Source organism: Dipodomys spectabilis, unplaced genomic scaffold (genome assembly GCF_019054845.1).
Source record: "Dipodomys spectabilis isolate Male_0828 unplaced genomic scaffold, ASM1905484v1 ptg000423l, whole genome shotgun sequence".
NCBI classification, from domain to species: domain Eukaryota; kingdom Metazoa; phylum Chordata; class Mammalia; order Rodentia; family Heteromyidae; genus Dipodomys; species Dipodomys spectabilis.
In genome coordinates, this window is record NW_024871100.1 from 107,551 (window position 1) to 113,550 (window position 6,000).

Here is a 6,000-nt window from a genome sequence, read left to right on the forward strand (position 1 = left end):
TGGTATAAGTTATGAAAAACATTTTAAGTACAGTGATGTACATATCAAGGAGATGCAGAATTTTGTGTCTAAGAGTAGAGCAAACACTACTAAGAAAGCTACAAAATATCCAGAGCTAACAGAATCTGTAACTGCTCAATTTCTTTAAGTTCACATATTGCTGAAAATATTTTTTAATTAATAGAAATAAAATGAACATAATAAACCATGGCTTTGGAGAACTTACTTTTAACACCTGAATTATTTTCAAATTTTAAAAAATTGATGTAAATGATTCCAAATAAACTGATTTTTTTCTATTCTATTCCTGAAAAAAATTAGCTTCTGACAAATGCAAGCTTAGGACCCAATTACATAAAAGGTATATACTATATGATTGAGATTTATTTCATGCCTACTTATTAATTAAAGCCAGGGATAGTCTAACTGCAGTTAACTTCCATATGTCAATTAGTGACACTGCTTAGTGGAAGGAATTTTTTTCTGAACGAGCTTACATTTGATCAAATGATCATTATAGTTAGCACAGACAAAAGAAAAGGGAAAGAAAAGGAATAACACAGAAGTTTTCAGATTTAAGCATTTTTACAATAAAAATGTAGTTAAAAAAATGAAGTTTTCAGATTTAGATAATTTTCAACATAGATTCTCAAGAAAGAGACTGTGAACTCATTCCAGGTCTAAGTAATTCAGCACACAGTATGCTATAAGCCACATTACAATCAATAAAATCTCTAACTTCTATGGTAAAATAAATTTATTAAATTGTTTCATTTTTCTGCATATTTAAACATTTGTATAACCCTGCTGAAAAACCATTAACTCATTTGACAGTACGCTGTGGCTTTCTGAGATGTATCTGTTCACCTATAAGAATAGGAACAGCAAAGTAAGCTCGTGTCTACAAACCATTCAGTGCTATTCGACATAAAAATTTAGATAACTCATGAAAATTTAACATGAAGTCATCAATAAAATGCCTTCTCATTAATTTATGTCATCTAGTATTTTCTTTTTTTCAACAGAAGGCCAAAGGCCCTGACAAGTAAGTGTGCCTTGATGAATTTAACGAAGTCTTAAGGCTATTCACAATTTTAAATACCTCAGTCCTCCAAGTGGTATCAGATACTGGATTCACAGCACTAACTATAAACTCTGAAACTGATTGAAAACAGACAGCAAATACTTTTAGGATTAAAGAGAAAAAGATATAACAGAGAAACAAAAGAAACAAAAGGGGAAGTGTGTTTGCATTTGCCCAGGCAAATATGTGTTCAGTTGCTTTATCCAGAATAGAACTGCCCAAATTTTTAGAACTATGCAAAACAGCAAGATTCACAAATAGCATCAAAATCTGCTATTTGAGTGTTATATTAGTGTTCATTACTATCATGAATGAAGAACAGACACTCTGAAGTCACCATAATGTATTCAGCATTTCTCCCGGCCATTCTGGCCAGCAGAAAGGAAGGCACCCATTGTAAATCTAATCTGCATAGATATCTTTAATATGCAATTTCTATGCAATCCTAGCACTGACTATAACACTGCCCTAAGGCAAGTAAAATTTTGAGAGTACAAATTTAGGTTTTACTGTAAAATTTAATCCTGAAATGAAATTCCCCCCAAATTCTATCCCTGTTGAATTCTGCCTCATTCAATTAGTAAACAGGTAAATTTCATCCTAAATTTGAGAATCTGCTTTTCTAGATATGAAAGACACCAAAATTTAAAAGAGAAAAAAAAATCTTCCCCTTATACTGTATTCAGAAATAGTCTCATGGATTCCCCTGTAATGAGTTTAAATATAATTTGTAAAGTGAACAGAGCCACACAAAAAAAGTACAAGAAACCAATTTAAAAAGTTTCCCCAATATGTAATGACTAAATGGATTTTTCCACTAAAATTCAAATAATGCATCTGTGCATATCTTAATAATTTTTTACAGCCTCCTTCCTTATAAAACATGAAGTGGAGAACATCATGGAAACAATGACTCTTAGCAAAAATGTCTATCACAGAAATTCAGATTTTTATCTCATGCTGTCACATTTGTGGTCTGTATTAAGTAAAATCAGGGCATTCCGAAGAACATTACTAAGGGGCTGGTAAATGATTCTGAGCTATATAGTATTTTAATTTCAGTGTACAAAGGTTTTTTTAGGGCAAGCGAAGATCAAAGTTTGATGTTCTCACCCAACAATGAAACCTTTCCCTTAAAAGAATCCTAATGTTATGGACACAGTTATAAAGCAGAAATAAAGAGGCAGCAATAACGGCATGGAAAGCCTAATTGAAACGTCTGACAGAATACAAAAAAAGGCAGATTAGGCAGGTTGAAGCAATCAATACGTTTTTGATTTTTCCAAGATGCTTGGGAGGCACCAAGGTAGAAATGGCTTGAAACATCCAGGAGAGCATTCACGACCCAAGTTGAGGGCTTATTCAATGCCTGCTATCTGAAAGAACATTTTCACAGAAAACAAAACAAAAACTGCAGTTCCGGAAGATTAAAACATTCCCTACGCCAGCCAGAGTGTAATCTGCACATCCTGATCCATCAACGCAATCGCTCAGAAGGAAAAGTTACAGGAGAAAGAAACGAGTAAGAGGTGTACCGGAAGGGCACCTGAATTTGGTTGCACGATATTGTTACATGTTTCGTACTGCTTTTCTTTCTTTCTTTCTTTCTTTTTTTTTTTTTTTTTTTTGCGGTTATTCAAAAGGAAACTAAAGGAATTTTCCAGTTCTTTCAAACCCAAGGGTAGAGAAAGAATTTGAGCTGTATGAATATGATCTGGTATTACGTAGGGATCAGATGAAAAGGGGGGGGAAAAAGGTTCTCGGGAACCCAAGAGATTGTTTAACTTCCACTTGGAATATTGAAACGAGTGCAAATTGCAGAATACCGTGACTGCTCGCCTATATAATAAAGGATGGTTACACCTAGCATAGCCGATCTTCTCCGTTATTTTACCCCCCCCCCCCCCGCTCGGGGCACAATTCGATCCCCAAATCTCTGTCTAATTCAGGCGCTAGATAAAACTCGAGAGAAACTCTCTTCCTCTAAAACACTTCAGCAGCTCCCTTTCCGTGTTCAAGTCGGGGTCCCCTCATCGTCCTTTAACCACGCTCTCCCCAAGGTGGGCAAACCTCATCCTAACACTTTCCCTGCACCCCCCCCCTCCCCCAGGAGATCGTCCTCGCCTTTATCCAAGAGTTTCATCCCTCATTTCCCCACCCCGGGAGTTTTTTTTCTTTTTTTCTTTCTTTCTTTTTTTTTTTCTTTTTTTTCCCCTCATTCCGTCAAGGCTAAAACCCTCATTGCCATGCTAACAATTCTTCTTCTCCCACTTTCCAAAGCGGGAGTTACCGTCCTTCCCAAAATGTGTTCGAAGCCAACAGTCCAAAGACTTGAAAAAAAAAAATCCCAGCTTTCCCCCCCCCCCCTCCTCAAAGGTTGGACCCTCCACCCCTGAAGTCCAGGCATAAGCCTAGCCTCTCCTCGGGTACCCCTAAAACACTTTCTCAGCAGCCTCGGTGCCAAGTGCCTACCATGAGCGGCGCTTCTGGGGTTCCTGACAATAAAGCAAGACCACCAACAGTCGCCCCTTAACAACAGGCAGGGGCGGCGGCCTGGCCACCGCCATCCTCCTTGTCTTCTCCCGCCTGGCAGAGAATGGGGGGCCTCTGGGCTCCCTGAGTACTCACCACTAGGGCCCCGAGGCGGATGGCAAGAGAGAAGCGCCAATGAGGGGAAAGAGAAAGAAGTCGGTCTCTGTTCTCCAGCACTGCCTGAGAGCGGGGCTCTGTCGCCGGAGGTTGTTTCCTTTCATTCGAGGAGAGACAGGCTCGCCGAGCGCCCTTACGTCGCCTCCCCCTCCCCTGTGCACGCACACGACCCACATAGCGTTGATACGTCCTGAGCGTGCTGCGGACTTTGGTTGGCTGCAGAGACGCGGAGGTTGAAGCGGCGAGGACACGGCGCATGTGCATAGGCCATTCCCTGTACGGATCGGGTAACAGACTCCGCCTCCTGCTCGCGCGCCTACCTTCTATTCTCCGCTCCGCCGCTCCGCCGAATGTTTGGGGCAGCATCTAAGGGACGCCAGAGAAAGACACCGCAAGATTGCCCTATGGGTTGGAAGGAGAAGGAGCAGAGCTAGCGACTAGAAACCGTTGGATGCGGGTTCTGGGTAGCCCCTTTTCAACAGTTTTTCAAATAAATAGGCCGGAGATCCTTTGCACTTGCTCACCCAGGCCCTTTCACATCCATTATTTCATTGTAGTCTCGTGGTATCCCTTTGAGGTCCTCTATTCGCCTTGTTTTACTGTCCGCAAAGACAGAAGCTCACAGTGCCCTTAGCAATCCTTGGTTAAATCATTTTAACCTCTTAACTTTAACCCTTTTTTGTCATTAAAATAGGAATATAATCATATATCCCGGGTTTATCGTGAAGAAGAATGAGAGACTGCAAAGAAAGCGTGTACTACTACCGTCCCTGACGTACAACACACACTTTATAAATCCTGGGATTGGCATAATCAGAAAATATAAGTGATTTCCTTTACAACACACAGGTAAACCAAAAGCCTAAATCTGAGCTTTTCTCTTGCATATAGCTGAGCCAGGCTGCTTGAATTTGTATCTCTGCTTCCTCACTACTAGCTGAATGACCTTGATCACATTACATTACCTTTCTGTCCCTTAGATTCATCTTGTCCAAAATGGAGAACATAATGGTATACATGTCAAAAGGTTGTTGTGAAAAATCGGTTGATATATAAATTTCAGACAATGATGCCTGGGCACATACAATGCCCTATTGTAAGGAACAATTTTTGTTATTTACTTCTGGCCCCCACAGACTACAAGCCAGTCATTTTTAAAAAAAGAAGAAGAAAAGGCTTTTGAACCTTTAAATATATTCTTTAAAAGGGGGGGGGGATCTTCTTTTCATTTCTTTTGTAGTGGAGGTGTATTTCTACTTTTAATTTCTCCATTCTTGTGTGAATCTTGTACATTTTCTCCATAATGTCCACCTTAAATTGTAATCTACAAGAAAACACTGATTGTAGTATACTGTCAACCCCATTCAAATAGGTATCCCATAAAAGCAGACAAATCAGTCACTAATTAGTTGAAAGAAACCCTTAGCTCTTGTACCAAGGCTATATACTTTAAAAAGGAGTGGCTACAGATTTTTGGGAGAAGATCCAGAATATGTGTTCCAAACATTTATGGTATATGTAAAAAAAAAAAGCAGGTCCACCAACATCATGTTTTATCAGCTTTACAAGCTTATAGGATGAGAAAGATGACTAAATAAGTGAAAAATGTAATGTACACTATCTTTCTTGTCAGGTTACCCCAAATTCACATCTGTCTCTCTCTTATTCAGCCTTTCTTGAATTCATTTAAAAATGTTGATTCAATGGGACTGGGAATGTGGCTCAGTGGTACAGCGCTTGCCTTGCATGCATGAGGCCCTGGGTTCGATTCCTCAGCACCACATAAGCAAAAAGAAAAAAGCCGGAAGTGGCACTGTGACTCAAGTGGTAGAGTGCTAGCCTTGAGCTGAAGTGCTGAGGGACAGCGCCCAGGCCCAGAGTTCAGGCCCCACAACCGGACCCAAAAAACAAAAACAAAACAAAAAAAATGTTGATTCAAGGCTACAATGCTTGATAAGAAATGTACTCATTATCTTGCCCATGTAATTTTAACCCCTCTGTACAGGATTTTCACAATTAAAAAAACGTTGATTCAATAGTCATTTGCAAAACTATTGTTTCATACACAAAGGAGACACAGATCAATATAATTCATACTCTACTCTTGTGTTCAAGGTTTAAAACAACAGACATACAAGCAAACAAATGCAATATGTTGTGATAAATACAATATGTTGTGATAAATGTGACATGTTGTGATAAAGGTGTGTTTGCTGGGCACAGTGGTTATCACCTTTAATCCTAGCTACTCAAGAGGCTGAAATCTG

The 6,000-nt window shown here is 39.4% G+C and overlaps 1 protein-coding gene across 2 annotated transcripts in view; it reads right to left on the reverse strand.

Moving 5' to 3' along the window:
* The window catches only part of Phf6 (PHD finger protein 6), a 62,760-nt gene extending 58,819 nt beyond the window's left edge, over window positions 1–3,941 (reverse strand). Inside the window, exon 1 of one of the 2 annotated variants that reach the window (XM_042668238.1) lies at window positions 3,713–3,941. The gene's annotated coding sequence lies outside the window, so the exon portion shown is untranslated. Of the gene's footprint in view, window positions 1–3,556; window positions 3,657–3,712 lie in introns of those variants that run through there. The other variant, XM_042668239.1, reaches the window with a different exon arrangement.
* Window positions 3,942–6,000: the final 2,059 nt, after the last annotated feature.